Source organism: Phacochoerus africanus, chromosome 13 (genome assembly GCF_016906955.1).
Source record: "Phacochoerus africanus isolate WHEZ1 chromosome 13, ROS_Pafr_v1, whole genome shotgun sequence".
Lineage (NCBI taxonomy): Eukaryota > Metazoa > Chordata > Mammalia > Artiodactyla > Suidae > Phacochoerus > Phacochoerus africanus.
Window position 1 is genome coordinate 16,693,045 of NC_062556.1, and position 19,349 is coordinate 16,712,393.

General features: G+C 44.1%; 1 pseudogene; it reads right to left on the minus strand.

Moving 5' to 3' along the window:
- Positions 1-12,395: 12,395 nt before the first annotated feature.
- Positions 12,396-16,718, minus strand: LOC125113234 (PRELI domain containing protein 3B-like; annotated as a pseudogene).
- Between the last annotated feature and the right edge of the window lie 2,631 nt (positions 16,719-19,349).

Sequence of the window (19,349 nt, forward strand, 5' to 3'; positions counted from 1 at the left end):
TGCTGCCTTAAAGATGTTGCCATCCGGGTCTGAGGCCCATGCCAGGGGCACTGAGGTAGAGTAATAGGCCAGGAAATGTGAAAGCTGAGTTCTGAACCAGAATCCATCCTGTCACTAGAGGAACAGGGTAGGGCCTCAGCTGTCTCAGAAACTCAAGGTGGGGGCCTTATGCACACGCTCTTTTTAATCCTCACACAAACCTGGTAAGGCTTCCAACTGTCCTTAAAATGGGGCACGGCTAGCATCAATCTCACAGGAGACTCGAAGCCCTCTAGAAACTGTGAAGCATACAGATACAAGATGTCACTGATTTTTAAATGGCTTTTTCTCAGACAGAAACGAGGACACTCTCATGTTGTATTTCATCTAGAATATTCGCTCCAGCCTCTGTGGATGCTGTCGCCCACTGGGATGCCTTAAAAAACAAGAGCACTTGTTTATGCGTTGAGCATTCGCAGTGTGCCAGGCAGTGGCTGGGGCCAGGGACACACTGGGGGAACAAGTCAGAGACAGTGGCTGGCCTCATGGAGCTTTTGAGGTCGGGAGAGGGCACTTTATCTTGTTCCAGACCCCGTGGGCAGGGCTGGCCTTCCCACCAAGCCCGGCATCCTTAGAGGAAGCCCCACATGCCCCTGACAGGCACCCTTGGCCATTAGAGTAAAACTGGAATATCAAGGCCCTTTAGAGGAGGACAAAATTCAAAATAATCTGATAGTAAATAGTGTCAGCTTTGCAAGTGAAAGAGGTACACTCGTAATCACGAAGGCCCAAAGTTCTAAACAATAGACATTACCTTCTACTTACGTAGCTTTAAGATAAGGCATCTAAGGGCTAGCGATTGGAAACACAGAAAAATCTTCTGGGCACGGGATTTGCTTGGGCTTGAGTTTCAAGATAGAGGTAGGCTGGGCCCCTTCATTGTGTGAGTCTAAACCTTCTGGACCATTTGCTGTCAGGCCAGCCTCATCTAATATTGCTCTTTAAACGAAATACTAGTTTAAGGTATCCAGGAGCAAATCAAACTGGAAGATATGTTGGTTTGGGAAGTGTTGTTCTTTTGTTTTTATTTCATTCCGTATTTAAAAAAAAAAAAAAAATACATTTCCCAGACTTAAACATTTCAGGTTAAAGAGAGACATGAAAAAAAAAAATCTCTTTCTTCCAAGTCTCCAGAAGAGTTTGTCTGATGTGAAAAATAAATATTATGATCATGACGAGAAAAATTATAAACTATTGACAAATCTACTTAGACAAAGAAAGCCACTAGCCTTACAGGCAAGCATAAGGGGACCAGATGGCAAAGGGATAAATGAAACTAAAGATAAACTGTTGAGTTGGAAAATAATCTTATTAAAATATAAATGACTCCGCTTGGATAGGGGAGAGCAGAGAGAGTGGTCCTGCCTTGCAGCCTCAGCCTGCAGTTTATGGGTCAGATCTGAAGTCCAAGGCCAGAAGCCCCACTGCGTGCCCATGGCTACCCCTCCCACTGCCAGGTGGTGGGCAGAAAAAAAAATAGATGGGAACCCAGCAGACCCCTGGAAAAGTGCTGTGGCAATTTACAAATACAGGGAAATGCTAGACTCAGGACACTGCCCTCCCAGCCCCTGAGAGGATGGACTTGCCCTCTGGGAACTGTGGTCAGTCACCTATTTGTCATGTGAATGTTGTAGACTCACAAAGGCTGGCTCTCCGCCCTCTTCTTACGCTTGCACTTTCCCTCAGGGCCCCAGTCTTCCACTGCTCCAGGTGCCTGGGTTCATCTCTTAGGGCTGCTGGAGCAAAATGCCACACGCCCGGATGGTTTCAACAGCAGGAGTTTACCTTCTCACAGTTCTGGAGGCTCCAAGTCCAAGGTCAAGGTGTTGGCAAATTCAGTTCCTCCTGAGATCTCTGTTCTTGGCTTGCAGGTGGCAGCCTTCTCATTGTGTCCTCACGCGGTCATTCCTGCGTGAACATCCCTGATGTCTTTGTCCAAATGTCCTCTTTTCGTAAAGACACCAGTCAGACTGACTCCCCTAATGGCCTCAGTTTAATTTATTTTCCTGAAGACTTCATCTCTAAATACGATCACATTCTGTGGTAGCGGGGATTAGCATTCCCATGTGTGAATTTGGAGGCATGATATTTAGCTCATAACACTCCTTTGAAGATGCCTCATGTTGGAGGCAGGATAGTCTGTGTAGTGAGTGGGTCTGAGTTTTGATGCTGGCCAGACTGCCTGAGTTCAAACTCTCCTGCTCTCTTACCAGGTTTGTGATCTGGGGCAAGTTTTGCAACCTCTCTGAGAGTCAGTTTCCTTGCTTGCATCACAGGCACTCTTGCGAAGATGAAGTTATTACATAGAGTGCCGAGCTAAGTGCTGGGCACGTGGGAAGTGTTGCATATTAATTAGCATTTGCTCTGCCTTCAGTCTGCGGATCTCTCTCTCACTTTGTGAGCTCTCTCGGGTTCTGTATCTGACTGTCCAAATGCACCTGCCCCTCTCCACACCAAAGCCACCCATGCACTCTCTCCTCAAAAGATACTTGGGGATACTTGGGGATCCTGCTGGATTTGACACAAAGAAGATAAAGACCCTGCCCTGGAGCCCTGACATCATGACTGGGGAGTCCAGGCAATTAAACTAAAAACCTCGATACAATGTAATTCATGTTATTATGACAGACACCTGACAGTTTGGTTTGGGAAAATGTGTAGGATGCGGTCAGAGCCAGTGGAAGGGAGGAAAGAGTACATCCTGAGCCTGGTGGGAGGGGAGCAGGGGAACGAGAAGGAAGGGATGGGAAAAAGTTTCACAGAATAGAACAAGACTTAAGGACTGAATAGAATTCACCAAACAGAGAGAAAGAGGAAGGGCAGCGACCTCTCTTCTTTGAGGTTCAAGCTATTCTGCCTTCCCTTCCACCTCCTTCCCACCCCAGCCCTGTGCCCTTGCTTCTGGTGGGTTGATATTACAGACCTCCTCGTTCTTCTGCAGGGCCAAGGAGGACGTTGGCCTTTGGCTCACAATCAGCCTTTCCACCCCAGTACGGCCTTTATTTTACAGCTGCTCCAGCCGCAGCCTAAAACTCCAAGACACAAGTTTATGTTCCAGTCCTTCCTGCTCCTGTTTCCATCTCCCTACCTGTTCCGTCACCTCATTCGGACTTCTATTTACGCATTTCAGAGTTGAGCCGCCCGGAAAAGTCTCTGGATAGATTCGCAGCTTTAAGAACATCCATGGCTACCATCTACTCACAGAATCTGGGCAAACACCTCAATCCCGGGCTGATCCTCCACCCAGGCTCCCTTTCCGGTCTCATTTCTCTCTCCGCGCCCCTTCTTCCCACTGCCGTGAGGGATCCTATCCTCCTGGTCCGTCAGTTAATTGCTCTGTATCCGGAACAGCGATAGGCACTGGGGACCCAAATAAAAAGGCATGATTCTTGCCCTTAGCAGCGAAAACGTAACCCGACAGTTTGAAAACAATGTGATAACCTCTTTCCAACCCAAAGTCAGGAGAGGGTCCTCTTCACCCCCGTAAATTCCTGGACCTTTTATGTAACACAATTGGTCACCTCGTTTGCTAGCTTCTTTGCCAGAGCTGTCTGGGCGTCCAGAGCCCCTTTTCATGCTATAGGTTTCCAAGTACTGGGGGTCCCTGAACGAGAAGGCTGCCCCACTGGGCAGGCTGCAAGGTGGCTGAGCAGAGCCTCAGGCTCAGATCCCCACTCCGCTGGGTCGACCAGTAGGCAGCACCCTGACTAGAGCAGACGCCTTAGGGTGGCAATGAGAAGAGGTACTGACTGCGTCTTTGGGACTTTGATGCTGGCAAGAGCGCTGCTTGCTGTGGCACTTGTGTGGGTTGTCAACACCCACAATGACTGTCCTCAAAATAAAATCCCTCCACCTACAGCTCTTATCCCTTCCAGAAACTACTGCTTGGCCCTTCTCTCTGCTGTGTCTTCAGCCTCTCCCAAGGTCTCCCCCACTAACATTTAAATAGTCATCTCTCTCATGTTATACAAGGGGGGGGAAGCTTTTGAACCCCGTATCCTCTGTCATCACCTCCCACTCCTTCACTCTGCACATTTCCCCAAAGCACCGACAATATTTGCCCTCTCTGCTTCCCTCCCTTCCAGATGGGTTACAGGTTCCTGAGACGCTGGCGCCACCCTTCTTCTGGAGACAGTCACTTCCCTTGGATCCCAGAGTATAACACTCCTTGGTTTTTGTCCCATCCTCCGGTCCCATCTACTTTGTCTCCCACGCAGCCTCCTCCGCCGTCTTCATGGACTGTGTCCTCGAAATCTGTTCCTAGGCTCTCTTCTCCTCTTTGTACTCTCTCCCTCAGCGCACGATTTCAACCGATGCACATAGGATTCCCATTGTAACCCCCGGCTGCGCTGCCTCTTCTGTACAATGGACTCGTTCATCTTACCATCTCCTTGACATACGTTCTTAGATGTTTAAAAGACTTCCGATTAAAGTCAGACAAAACTGAACTCACGATGGCCACTTCCATCCCCTGCAGCCCCTCACCCTGCCGTGATTCTCGTCTCTGTCTCGCATCTCAGTAAGTGGGATCATCACTAAATCCTAGGATGCAAGCCAGAGGTTTCATCCTTGAAAACTCCCTTTCCCCTGAACCATTTATCAATCCATCACCAAGTTCTGCCATTTCTGCTTGCTGCGTGTGCCCTGAGATTTTTCTCCTGTCTTCATCTGCACTGCCGTCATCTTGGTCCATTCCTCCCTTCTCTTAGGCTCGCTTATTATGCTAATCTTTCAAACGGCTCCCCGCAACCGTTCTTGTCCCTCATCCAGCCAGTGTACTGTAACCAGTGCGCTCATCCTGAAAAACAGATCTAGCTGTGGCAGGCTCTGTACAGCCTGAAGGATTGCAAGAGCTTCCTGTTGCTCTGAGGATGGTCACAGGTCCATGTGCGGTCACAGGTCCCCACCCCAATTCTCTCTGCATTCTCTGTGCTCAACCACACTGGCCCATTTTAGTTCCTTAAATGACCAAGGCACTTCCTCTCCAGGCACAAAGTCCTTGTCATGCCAGTTTCTCTAGCTGGGATTCTTTTCACCTGCTTCACTTGGTCATCAGATGGCCTCTCAATCATTGCTTCCTTCCTCACTAGATGGAGCTCCCTATTTATGCTTTCTTAACAAAGTGGCTAGTTTGTATTTGTTTGTATGCTGCTTTGATCTTTCCCTCTTTCCACCTCTGAATAATATGTGTCACCAAGATCAGACGATTCCACTCTCCACCATACTTTCAATCAATCATAGTGATTGACATACGATGTTATTACAGAGGCATCTATGTCACACAGATGCCTCTATGCCTAGCACTTAACAGTGAGCCTAGTATACCGTAGGTGTTCTGCCAGTGCTGCTGAAAGGGTGATTGAGCACATGGTTGGGCTGTGGATGTTCTGATGCCTTTTCTTATTCTTTGGCTGTGCCCGCTCACAAAAAAGTTCCTGGGCCAGGGATTGAACTCATGCCACAGCAGTGACCATGCCAGGTCCTTTAACTGCTAGGCCACCAGCCTGATGGTGGCCTCTGATGTCTTTTCTAATCCCTTGGAGGAAACTAGAAAAATGTTCAAAGTTATCCACTCTCATTTAAAAAAAAAAGACTTAGTTTTATTAAAGCATTCATCATGGGCACAGCTGAATATGTACCAGAGCAGACACAGTTCAAATAATTAAGTTTTATCCCACTGGGAGATTTATTTACTGGAAGAAGCATGAAAAAAAGAATATACTGAGTGACAGAAGTTAAATCCCACAACTCCTCAAGAACTGACTTAAGTGATCTCTGGACACTTCCTGGCTTGAGTAATCTAAAGTGGAAAATATTAGATTGTGAACTGGCTGGGTTTTGATGCTTTCACTTTTCTGTAATATTTTCCAGAATTCAAACTATTCTATCTGAATCATGTGTAAGTGAATCTGGTCATTTTCTTCCCAGTGTGTTTTTGGCTAGGCATCTCCTCCTGTGATGGGAGTTGATGCCACGTCACCCAGGATTCTCACAGGGAAGAGGTTGCCAAGCCCTGCCAATTGTTTACTGGAGGTGGTAGAATCTCCTCTTCTGGAGGGGAAAGGAGCTGTCTTTTCAACACAAGGATTCCTTAGTTCTTCAGGATTACATTAAATGCTCTCCTGCTGATGGGGAGTGAAATGAGTCCATGACTTCCGTCTCCCTCTGCATCATGATTCCGTGATCCTATTAACGTTTGACAGAAGGGCAAGTCTAAACGCGCAATTCCGTATAACCCCTGAGTTTCCTCCCGGGGATGAAATTGAATAGAAAATGGAATATATCATAGTGATGGGAATCTGGCCGTGTGCTTTGGAATAGTAACTAGCTGCACAGCTTGGTCACCTAGGAAACAAGCAAAGCCCCATGTGAGGATCTCGGAGGGCTTATGCTACTGACTCAAAATGTATCTGGATTTGGCTTCATGGTGGGAGGGAATGCATGTGATATTTTATCTGTGAGTCTGGGAACACTGACAAATGGTGTTCTAAGTGATTTAAGAAACCATTGGTGCAGAAACCCAAAAGATCATGGTGCAACCACCCGCTTTATGTTAGAAAGGTGGCAATGTGGGTCAGTGAGCTGTGTGCCAAGTTTTAGGTTGCATTGCACATAATGCTAAATATCCAGATGATTCTTGGGGAAGAAAAAAAAAACAGCCAAACATCTGCCCATTTGGTTTACATGATGCCAAACAGTGAAATATTTGGAAACATGCAGATGTCTGACTTTGCAATGATGAACTTTTTGGATGAACAATTATGTGGGGTTTTTTTTTTTTTCCAATTCTCTACTTTGATGCTGCATAAATCATTTTTGAAAAGTTTCCTTATTATATGTAATTTGGATATACATTGCATTTCAAGCCATAACCTATGGCTATCCAGAGAGTTGTTTTTTTGTTTGTTTGGTTGGTTGGTTGGTTGGTTTGGTTTTTTGGTTTTTGTAATAAACATTTTCCAATTCTCTTACGGAATTTTTCCCGAGAGAAAGATTAGAGGCACTTCAACTTGACCTCTCAGCCACAGGACACACAGTGGCCACGCCCCCTCCCTAGAGCCTCCCCTTCCTTCGACATCAGCCCCTCTGGTCCTTCTCCCACGGCTCTGGACCCTGCTTCTCAGATTCCTTTGCCAGATCCTACAGGACAGTCTGGCTTCTTGCTTCGGACTCCCTCTGTTCTAGTCCTTCTCACTCCATCGCTTTTTTTTTTTTTGTCTTTTGTCTTTTTTTGGTTGTTGTTGTTGTTGTTGCTATTTCTTGGGCCGCTCCCGCGGCATATGGAGGTTCCCAGGCTAGGGGTTGAATCAGAGCTGTAGCCACCGGCCTACGCCAGAGCCACAGCAACTCGGGATCCGAGCCGCGTCTGCAACCTACACCACAGCTTACGGCAACGCCGGATCGTCAACCCACTGAGCAAGGGCAGGGACCGAACCCGCAACCTCATGGTTCCTAGTCGGATTCGTTAACCACTGCGCCACGACGGGAACTCCTTTTTTTTTTTTTTTTTGTCTTTTGTCTTTTTGTTGTTGTTGTTGTTGCTATTTCTTCCATCGCTTTCTTTCTCTTCTCATTCTCTAATCATTTCCTGGATGACTCTATGCATGCCCACGAACACAAATACCATCGACAGGCTGACAAGGTCTAAATTTGTGTCTCAGACCCATTTCTCCTGGCTAAGCTCCAACGCTGAGGCCAATTCCCTACACAGAATTTTCTCTTGGATGTCTCAGAGGTGTGTCAAATCCATCACGTCCAAGAGAAAAATTATGACCTTCCTCCCCAAACCTGCTGCCTTTTCATCGTGAATGATCCCATCATCCACCAGACACCAGGGTCACCTTTGATATCTTCATCTGTCCCGCCTTTCACAACCAGTCATCACAAATAGACCTCATATATATCGCGTAATTGTTCCTTCTCTCCCTCTCCAGTGGCATCCTTTGGTCTGGGTCAGCATCACGGCTGATCTAGGTGACTGTCGTAACCTCTTGGCTGGCCCTCCGCAGCCACTTCTGCTCTCTAACAATCTATTCTCTACATTGGATAGAGAACTCTTAGAGAAATGCAAACTGGATCATGTTTCTACTCTGCTTAAAGCTCTTCCAGCATCCCCTGTGCCTGTGGGAGCCGCAGGAAGAATGGGCTGGCAGGGCGAGAGACTCTGAACTACGTCTTAGAAACACTGAACCTGAAGTGCCTATGGGGCATTCAGTTAGGGTCTGCTGGGCAGATGCAGATAAACGTCACAGTAGCAGATGTAACTATGGTAATTGCTGCTATAACTAAGAACGAAGGGGATATGTTATAAAGCTAAACTAGCAGGTGCAGTCAGGGGTCACAGAATGGCAACCACATTGGGTGTGACCATAGCATCCTAGAGGCTATAGAGGGTGGGGAACCCTCATTTGCTTGGGCTCCCGGAACTAAACTAGTGTTTTAATGGCTGTTTTATATACATGTAACTCACAAGAGATTGATGTGCAAACCACCATGTCAATTCATGAATTTAGAGTGAGAAATACAAATACTCAATTCTCCCCCAAGACTTAAGTTCCCCTCTCAATACATTCTCTACCTGTAAGACGGATTATAACTAGCAGGCTGCTTGGTGAGCATAAAATCCAAGGTAGGGAAGTGAATGAATGATTCCTATTGATTGTTAGTCCAGGATACTCATGAACATGTTTCCAGGTACTGTCGAGACTGTGCCTTGTTTGTGCATCGCTAAACTTGTGGTTGGGATTAAAAACAACAGAGCTGTTTTGATTTATATGTGAGAGTTATTTTGTACTAATGGTTTTTGCTCCTTTATTTTTTTTTAAAAAGGCAAACAAATAACTTAAGGAAAACACAAGGCTATGGAAGTGTTCAGGATTTAGATAGAAATATTTAGCTCAAAATATGTCATAATTCAAAAAGTAACTTTGCACTCTCCATAGGAACCAGCCGGAAGAATGTTCTCATTAAACTTTTTGCCCTGAGGAAGACAAACCATTTAGTAAATAGTCATTTGATTCCTCCTTCTGCTTGGGTCTTAGAAAAAATAACCAGAGAGAGATAAGCCCCATGCTTCTGATGCAATTGCCTTGGGGGAAAAGAATTCATGCGAAGCAAGCTTGGTTCTCGTAAGTGGAAATTGGGGGAGGCGCAATGAAGTTCCTCGGAACTGGGACCATGGTATGGGTGAGGCGCAATGAAGTCCCTGTATTCCTCCTGCTTCTTCCTGCCCATTATGATGATATTGAGAATTTAACTCTCAGCCAGGCACTGTCCTGGCTCATTGAGTGTGTTTACCCACGGAGTGCTTAAAACCCTGTGAGTTAGGTGCTCTGTTTACCCCCATTGTGCAGGTGAGAAAATTGAGGTACAGGGAGGCAGGAAACTCTACGAAGGCACAAACCAGTAAGCGGCTGAGCTGAGATTTGAACCCAGTTGGTTTGATTCCCAAGTTCACGGTCTCAAGGTCCCAACCTCTTCCTTTTGCTCTCCCTGGAAGCGAGACTCCCAAGTTGATGGCCCCAGAAGAATTGATAACATCGCATCTGTGCTAAGTCACAGTCAGCTTGTGGAGCCTGTGCCTGCTCCCGGGGAGGGTCCACCTGCAGACCAGGGTAGGAGAGGCGCTGGGATGGGGGCTGGGACATCCGTGGCTTTTCTATTTTTCTTTTTTACCCACCTACCCCAAATGGGATTCTTTTCTTAAGCCTCCTGGCTAAGAAAAATAAGCCACTTTTTTCAGGCGAACCGTGGAGCGGGGCTGGAGTGGGGGCGGGGAGAAGAGAGCATGAAGCCTGGAGGCGAGCTCTTCGGTCAGAACACGGGTTCCCTCCCCTCCTGTCTGCGCGGTGGACACAGGGCTGCCCGGATTTGTTAGTTTTTCTCGAGGCCACCTTCTGACCACATCTTTCTCTTCAAGTCTTTCTTTGGGAAGAGCAAAATATGATTGTTCAGATTTCAGCTTCCTTAGCTAAAAACCCCACTCCAAGCGTGCCTCTTGGAGGAGAAGTTACTCCTAAGCCACGTGGTCTGGGCTTGGACAGACACAAATAGCATCAGTTTTGTATTTCTTCACAGTCTCCTCGTTTTCTTCTGTATGTGATTAACATTATCCACAGCAGGTGACATTATTACTTATAAATTACAAGGATGATGGGAGAGGGGATGGATGTGGAATGAGCCTCCCTTCTCCCTCTGGATTAATGTAGCGAGAGTGTGATGAGCATTTAAGTGAGAACCAGCACCAGGAGAGAGAGAAGAGTCAACGCAGACGCTGCGAACATCACTGTTAAGGGAGAGACACGGGAAGGAGGAAACGACGAAAGATCTGAGTTGAGTGGGAAACTATGTTATGGAAGCCGGAGGTGAGAGTTTGGGGAAAGGGCTTAGTCATCAAGAATGTCAGATGTTATGTGGAAGTCGAGTCAGATGAGATCCATGAAGAAGGAACTAAGAATCAGAAAGCCCTGCAGAAAAGTGAAATGAGGTGTCAGTACAGTGACAGAGATGCTATGGCTTAAGGTCAGACATGCTGAGAAGCAGGTGACAGGGAAGTTTATGGATTCCAGACCCGGGATTGCAGACCCTAATCAGACTTTAGAATTAGGCAATGTGAACTTGAGGCCAAGTGTATGAGCTGAGAGATGAATCCATGAGACAGGTGTGGGCTGGGTGTCCTCACTGGGATAAGGCTTATAAAAGGGCGCTTGGGTCTCAAGGCTCAGGGTTGCCCTGTGTATCTGTACCTTGTGAAAAGCAAGTTTGTCAGAGGAATCACTCAGGCTTTCTTGGAAGGGTCGTCTCAATTCTCTTGGGTATTAACCTCCGCTCCATGTCCCTTAGGGCCGTCATCTCCACTGGCTTGAAGTAACAATATAATCGTTTACTTGGTTAGTGTCTTTAACCCTGGGAATTTAAGAAATGGTGATATTGATCAAATCTATTGTGTTCATATTCCTGTGTTAAGCTCAGGAACGATCTATGTGTATTTGAAGTGTGTAGTGTAGATGAACTGAGCATATTATTTGATCAACACACCCTGTCTCAGGGCCTTTGCACTTGCTACTCTTCTGCCTGGAAATCTCGTATTCCCAATAGCCTCATCCCTCGCTTTACTAAATCTTTTAAGTCTTTACTCAAATATCAACTTATCAATCAAACTTACCCTAACCACTTTTTTAAAAAATTACCCCTCACCCCTCTGCAACTCTGCTGAATTTTTTTCACAGCACCAGCCACCCTCTTACATACTATATACATTTTAATTTTATATTTGCCCCCACTGTGCACCAGTTACTGCTCTAGTGCTCAATATACAGTGACAAAAAAAAAAAAAAACACTTCTTGGAGCTGCTTGGCATCAGGGTGAATTTACATGGGCATAGTTGACTAGCAAAAGATGACTGAAAGAGCTCAAGAACAATGAAACTGAAGAGAAATAAAATTGCCTAAAAGGATTTCAATCGTCTTAACACAAATTATTTTATTAAGTTGTATTAAGTTATTGAGTTAGGGCTATGATTTCACACACATGACACTTATAATGTTATAAACAGATGTTACCTCAATTTTTAAAAATGATGTAATTGAACAAATGGTGTCATCAGAAAAAAAATATATGCATATGGTAACAAATTTCAAGCAGAGCAAAACCATTTACAATGAAAAGTGAGGCTCTTTTTCACTCCAAATTTCTTATCTTTTCACCCTAACTCCCTCCCAACAGTTTTTCCTGCTTCCTTTCAGAGATTTTTCCGTGCATATACTCACATACACGAATATATTCTTTTTGACCAATTTGCAACATTACAGGTTGCATTGCTATGATTTTTCTCACTTAAGGTATTTTGGAGATATCCCTCTAAGAAAACACACGGGCCTGACTCCTTTTTTAAAAAGGCTTTCTTTTGATATTTCATTTCATGAGTGGCCACATTTTAAGCTAGTAACTTATTGCTTTACCCTAACAATACCTGGGTGAACATCCTTATAAAGCCATCTGTTCTTTTGTCCCTGTATAGGTCTAGCTATAGGATAAGTAGTTAGAAGCTGAATTGCTGATTGTCTGAGGGGGTATGACATGAGTTTAAAGTCTTTCTTCCTCAAATTCTAGTTTGGCGAAACTAACTTTGGTTTCACTTCCAGCATATCCCACTCTGTCAGACACAGGGCTGGATACTCATCCCTTGCTGCCCAATTTCCTATCCTAATAACGGAGATATTTAATAGCTATGCAAATACACTAGAGACATAATGTATTAAAATAGCACCAGAAAGTACCACTTCTGCGTTGGGAGAATTGACTTAATAATGGAATTCCACAAGCCTTTATTAAAGGCTCAATCCGTAGGCCCACTTCATCCTTTTGGGCACGTCGAGGTCACATTCGAGGTTTTCAGCCACTGCAGACAAGAGAACGGAGGGTGCCTGCCTTGACTTTCTATCTGAAAAGGCAGCAGTGCTGGGCCTGCTGCACATGGTTTTAATGGCCCAGCGGTGGCCAGCAGGAGAGCTTTCTATGGACGCACATCGAGTAGAAAAAGGAAAACCTCTCTTTCTTGGGGGATCGTGGGGACCCTCAGCCCCTCCTGGAACATCTGGGCTTGCTCCACCTCTGCCTGTAACTTGGTGGCAGGGTCACTGCAGGGATGGGACAGCCCAAGTAGAAATGCTAGAGGAGCATATTAGATCAGGGAGAACCCGCCTATGGCTCCTGGAACATCACAGACAGGCCCTGAAGGAACCTTGGAGGACAAACTGCCAAAAATTCAAACTTTTTTCTTTCTTTCTTTCTTTTTTTTTTTTTGTAATAGGGCAGAGAGATTACTATCAAGAGGGAAAGCCACACATTTCACTGGTATGTTAGTAAGCCATTTCTCTGGAGTGTGTGTGTGTGTGTGGCGGGGGAGAAGCCCTGATTTTTACAGTGCTTGCCAATTTCCATGGTGTAAATACTTCCACCACGGCTGGTTGGGAAGAGATGTACACCTTGGGAACACGTGCATTGTAAGCCAGTGTGAGCTGGCCCTGGCTCCCCACAGCTTGTTACTTTTGTACAGAAGTAAGAGAACTGTCCATTTCTCTATTTTCAAATATTCCCAATTGTGTCAATACCACCAGCTGTCCAAATGTTTGAGAAAATAGGAATCTTTTTATAACTAACATTAAAGAGTCTTAGTGTTCTGGTTACTGCTGCTGCTAACAAAACCCCAAAATGTAATGGTTTCAAAAACCCGTCGTGTTATGCTTGTGGGTTTTGTGGGGCAGGAATTTGGGGAGGGCAGATCTGGGGATGGCTTATCTCTGTTATATGATAGAGAAGACTCAGAGGCTGGGTTTACTTGATAACCGGAGCATGGGAATCAACTAGAAGTTTCCTTGGTCACTGTCTGATGGCTGATACTGGCTCTCATCTGTTATAGCAGCTGAGGCTGTTAGCCAGAACACCTACCCATGGCATCTCCATGGGTCTACCTGGGCATCCTCATAGCTACATGCTAGCTGCCAAGGGCACCAGGTGAAAGCTGTATTGCCTTTTATGATGGAGCCTCGTTTCTTACTTCTCTTTGTTCAAGGGAACTTGTAAGACACAGCATCATTTCTGCTAAATTTATAATATCACCTGGATTGAAGGGGAAGAATAGAGACCCTATCTCTCCAGAGGAGGGGTGTCAATATCACTTTTAAGAAGAGCATGGGGAATGGGAGGTGTTTTGTGGCCATCTTTGGAAATGATAACTGATCAGAGTTGTCTCTTGGGGCACTCTTCAGAGAAGCAGACTGAAAATAATTCCCATGCAGCTTTTGAGAGAGACATCCAAGAACTTTAAGATTCACTTTCTCAAGGTGTTCTAGACTCCATGTGTTCTAGACCCTGTCACCAAAGAACAGTGTAAGGGGGTCTATTAGCTTAAGAAACCAGTAGAACCATATTCACCCACCCATTCACTCAACAAATATTTCTCAGGCACTTCTCTGTGTTCAGCACTGGGTTAGGTACTTAGGAGAACAGATAACTATGATGGTCCTGCAAGCTCAGTGCTGGGGTTTTGTGGAGGAGACAAACAGCAAATAAGGTAACAAATAAAGAAGCAAACTATTGCTAGCTTGTAACAAGTGCTACAAAGACAATAACTGTATGTGACTGAAAATGATTGGCTGGGTGCTTCTGTTAGGCAGGGTGGACAGGGACAGGCTTTCTGTAGAAGTGACTTTTAACATGACAAAGGAAAGAGTAGGAAAAGATGTTAAGTGTCTTAGAAACCCAAGACAGCGTCTCTCAAGTCCCCAAGGTAGGGAGGCGTGAAGTGTGTTTTAGGGGGTGTAGGGAGAAAGGGGAAGCGAGACAGCAAGAGGGCTGCGTGGAGATACCCTCAGCACAGAGATGCATTTCACGCTGTGGGGAAGGAAAAGAGCCCCTGGACAGGGTGTATGCTGGTCAGACATGAGAAGAGCCAGTGCACAGCGGAGGGCATGCAAGCCCAAGTCATTTATTTTTATTGACTATTTCTTCTCCCACTCTGTCACTTGCCTTCTTGTTCTTTCCGTGGTGTCTTTTGATAAAGTTCTTAATTTCAGTGTAGTTCCATTTATAATTTTCTTTCTTTCATATGCCCAAGCTCATGAAGAAATTCTCCAATATAATCCACCAGAGTTTTATAGTTTGCCTTTCGCATGTAGATCTACAGATGATTTTTTTAATATGGGTAGTCAGGTCATGAATTTTGTTTGTTTTTTCCCCAGATGGCTATCCAGCTCTCCCTGGCAATTTATTAAAGAGACTCTTCTTTCCCTCTTCTCTTTTTTTTTTCCTCTGATTTAATGCAGGTGAGACTTTCTTACTGTAGATTTTTCCTATTACTTTCTTTCTTTTTTAAATTTCCCCAGTACATTATTTTTTTTCTACTGTACAGCATGGTGACCCAGTTACACATATATGTATACATTCTTTTTTCTCACATTATCATGTGCCATCATAAGTGACAGTATGGAGGTACCTTAAAAACTATATATAAAACTACCATATGACCCAGCAATACCACTCTTAGGCATATATCCGGATAAAACTTTCCTTGAAAAAGACACATGCACCCGCATGTTCATTGCAGCACTATTCACAATAGCTGAGACATGGAAACAACCCAAAATGTCCATCGACAGACGACTGGATTAGGAAGATGTGGTATATATACACAATGGAATACTACTCAGCCATAAAAAAGAACAAAATAATGCCATTTGCAGCAACATGGGTGGAACTAAAGACTCTCATACGGAGTGAAGTACATCAGAAAGAGAAAACAAATACCATATTATATCACTTATATCTGGAATCTGATATATGGCACAAATGAACATTTCCACAGAAAAGAAAATCATGGACGTGGGGAATAGACCTGTTACTTTCTCTACTAAACTTTTTTTTTTCAGGTAATGACTATATTTTCAGTGAATATAACCAACTTACAGTACAGCAGACTAAATCATAAAGACTTTTGTTACATACAAATTGAGGGAAAGTAATAACTTCCTGAGGTTACAAAACTTTGGCAAATTAATACAGTCCTTGTGGATACAATAAAACCATATTTAGTGATCATTTTCACTCCAAAAATATCATCTAAGTACCAAATCAAAACACTGTGGTTTTTAATGGTAGTTTATAGCAGGGCAGGTTATATTATACAAACTAATGTGCCTTTAAAACTATACAATCTCTCCTCTGAAAGGAAGTTCCTTCAAGCAAGCTGTTGAAGTTAACCACAGTGGAGTGATGGTGTGTATATAAGAGGTGGCTCTGCTTTGTTCTGAGGTTGGTCCCAAGCCAGATGAAGTGCCAGTGTGGGAAAAGCTTTAAAATCCTACCTTAAGAAGATTAACTACACCAATTTCAAGATATTTTTTCAAAAACTGTTAAATTTTTCACATGGATCCTGGAACCCTCAAAATTAGATAAATATTTTGGATTACACTAATTTTGGATGATTCCCTTTTATATAAAAGGTTTGTACCTGTTTGTTCTGGTCAGAAGTCATATAGCCCTTCTTTAGGTTATTTTAAAAAGTTCTTCCTAAATCGTAGTTGTATTTTTAAAATAACAAATACATAAATTGCCAGCTTAAAGACACCTGGGGGACCAGATGTTGTAAATCAATTTTCATGATGATTTCTCTGCAAATGTTGCAGCTGCCACGGGACTCCTTATCTTCCTCTTGCTGAAGCGGTCAGCTCTTCCAGCTTAGCATTCGATTTATGCGTTACCCATTCCACGGCCTCTCAGCCTTTATTAGCATTTGAAGATATCATTCTTCCCCTAAGTCCTTCTGTGTAACTCCTAAGACTGACTCCTCTCAGATATTATGACTTCTTGAGTGAAAGTAGTTTTTCCTGGGTCTGGAGGTTGTGGTTTGTGTAGGTCCCAACAAAAAAACCGTATTTGCCAATGAAATATTTGTAGACCTAAGTTCCATTATTTTCTTTATAGGATCAACTACATACTGCACGCATGTTTTGGTTCCTGCTGCACCAGTAAATGAATTCACAATGGAAGGCAGCTCCCACTCTGAAGGGGTCTATATGCCTGTCCATACATCAACCCCAGGTGTACTTGGTTTCCTAGGGTTTCAATGTATCTGCATTGCAGCCGATGTAACAATTTCCCACCGATGGCAAAAAGACATGCTGCGAAGTTCAAATATGCGTGGTACACACTGTTTTTGTGTGTTTTCCGTTTACTGCCTCTATGTAACATCAAAATATGCAGCGCTAAGGGACCATGAGCAAAGAGGTGACACCTGCTCTCATCTCCTCACCTCCACCTCCGCCCCCCTGGTCTTTGTAGCTGGTACCGCTATGCTATGCTTTTTAATCATGTCTCCTCCAGTTCACTAATTCTCTTCAGTGGTGTCTACTCTGCTGTTGAGCCCATCCATTTAGTTTTAAATTGTATTGTTTTAATTTTTAGAAAATTCTGTTTTGGTCTGCTTTATCACTATGTGTATGTGTGTATGCATAATATATATATTTATTATTCCTTCAGCGATCCTCGAGTTTGTTTTTTATGTATTCAAACACAGTAAGCATACTTACTTTAAAGACTCTGCGGTAATTCCTACATCTAAGTGTTATGAATCTGTGTTATCTGCTGCTTCTGCCAGTTCTTTCTAGCTTCCTTGTGTGCCTACTTATTTCTGACTGGATATTGGATGTTTTATTTTTTTTTAAATGCCAGAATTACATTTAATTCCTTAATTAAGAGCATCATCCAGATAGGGTTTGTCATTGCTTCTGCCAGGTAGCAGCGCACCACCAGCTTCGGATCCACTTAAATCAAGTTCAAGGCTTGAGATTCACCAGATGAAATTCACCACGTGGTGAGAGATGAGCTTCACCAGATTCACCCAGAAAAAAAGCTCAGGGTCTCCCCTCCTCAGTCCCAGGGCCTCACCCACAGACTCCTCTCTCTGACCCTCTCCCTCCTCTCCTACTCAAGACTCCTCTCAAGTTCCTCCCATCTTTGATGCAGGCAAAGTCCTCAGGTGTAATTCTGTATGAGGACTGACCCGTTCCTGGACTAGCCTTACCCTGGAGAGCCTTTAAGGTCTCAGCTTATTGTGGGGAGAATTTCTTGTTATATCCCCGTAATGTTTACATTCACAAGGAGAACCTTCTTTCGGAAGGTCTGGGCTTTGGAGAGCTGTGATATTTTACCATATGCACCTTTTTTTGTGCTCTTCCATAAAATCTTCAGTAGGAAGCTCAGATGTGATGGCATGCTTAGGTAATTTGATTTCCTGTGGCAACTGCAGAAAGGCCGAGTTGATATTTGGGTGGATTTCAGCCTGAATTGGGGTCAAGAGGCATGGATGAGAGACTACAATGCTGACAGACAAAAGATTTTTGCTTACACAGTGGGAAATTGGCCTTCAGGGTGTCAAACATGAACAATTGCTGCTGGTGGCCTAGTCCAGGGTCTCATGGGAGAGACGACTGAAAGGGAGTGGCAGTGCAGGTGTTTGGAAGTGAAGACGCGGAAGCAGAATTCATTCAGAGCAGGCCTCACACTCTGATTATCATTGCTGACTCCCTCCCGCTATCACTACAAGCCAATCACTGTTTTTGTGTGTTTTCTATGTACTGCCTCTATGTAACGTCAAAATACGCAGCTGGAAAGTGGAAAATTGAGGATCCTTAAGAAGACGGTTTGAGTAACACCAAGCATCCAGCATTGGGTAGATAAAATGTCAAGGTGATTGACGAATTGCCTTTATCTAGACATTTTGAAGTCAAGCAGGAACAGCCAGAAAATGGATATTGGCAGGTAATTTCCTAGAAATGAAATTTGAAGTTGGAATAGGTCATTGTGTCTAGCCTGAGAACCTACAGAAAATGGGTCTCCATATTAGCCAAAAAATAAGGCTGGCCCAAAAGACGAAAGGCAGACAAGAGCCTGAGAAGTCTGTCAAAGGAAAGATTTTGAAAATTTAGGTAGCAAGAGATGAATGACAAGGTCACAACTAAAATGAAATAGCCTCAGAAGTAAAACCTACATGGGAAGCAAAGGTCAAGAAATACAGGAGGCAAAAGCTCAGGGTGCTCACACAGTACAAGCCTGAGGGGAATATGCTTCTGAAAATAAAATAAAGGAGACATCAGAGAGGCCTTTGCAAACTTAAAGCCTTATTCTTACCTGTGGTCAAAGATAGGATTTCAATTTTATTGGAGCCAAGTACAGATGAAGAATAAATCAAATTTAAGGGGACTAGATAACATTCTTAATGATGTAGAAGAAGTCAGAATTTTGGATAATGGGAAGGGAGAAAAGAGGAATCAGTTCTGTTGACCATGCTCTGCAGATGCTTCTTCGACCCTCATGTGCATAGAATCACATGGGGATCTTGGTTGCAGGGTTTGATTTGCTATGTCTGCCATGGAGCAGGACAATCTGCATTTATGGGAAGCTCCCAGGCAATGCCTGTGTGGCTTGTCCTCAGTCTGCATTGCGACGGACAAGGCTGTAGAGCAGAGGTGTCCACATCTGGAGTCCCAGGAAAGCTCCATGGGGAATACTGATAGGCAGCAGGATTTGGGAACCAAAGCTAATTGTAAAACTTGTTGGAAATTAATTAATGCAAGAAACAGAGGAATCAGGACCGTCATAAAATTTCTTCAAATAAAACTTTTTTCCCCCTCAGCAACGTGTGCAAAAATAATATCGTCGATGTTTGTAGAAAATATCTAAAGCAACCATCAAAAATTTGGGGTGGGCATGATATGTTTTTAATAAATTGTAGAGTATTTGTTTTAAAGGT